The sequence below is a fragment of the Eimeria mitis genome, genomic scaffold, assembly GCF_000499745.2.
Source record: "Eimeria mitis Houghton genomic scaffold, Emh_scaff987, whole genome shotgun sequence".
Classification (NCBI taxonomy): Eukaryota; Apicomplexa; class Conoidasida; order Eucoccidiorida; family Eimeriidae; genus Eimeria; species Eimeria mitis.
The window spans coordinates 1,412-1,901 of record NW_013577250.1 but is presented as its reverse complement, the minus strand read 5'-3'; positions in this window follow the sequence as shown (position 1 = coordinate 1,901).

Here is a 490-nt window from a genome sequence, read left to right as displayed (position 1 = left end):
AAAAAAAAAAAAAAAAAAAAAAAAAAAACAAAACAAAACAAAGATGGAGAAGTACAGACGTGTGCGCCCCGCTCGCGAGCCTCTGGGCCCGGATGAAATAAGAGTAACAACGTTGGGGCGTGTGTCTAGTTATGTGTCTTATGCATCTACATTATTAGAGGATCAAAAGAAGAGACAGTTAACAATAAAAGCATCAGGGAATGCAATAGCTCAGGCTATCTCTCTTGCTGAGCAGCTAAAGAGAAAGTATAAAGGTCTCCACCAACTAAATATATGCGGCAATACAACCGTTGATTTAATATATGAACCCATAGAAGAGGGTCTAGACACCCTAACACAGCAAAGAGTTGTCGCCTTTATAGAGATTAAACTCACTTACGACCCCACCAATAACAACACCCATCAACCCGGCTATCAGCCCCCACTAGACGAAGCCACCATCAATGAGTTCAAGCAAACCACCGCTAATGCTCCGCCAGGTTAGGAGGGT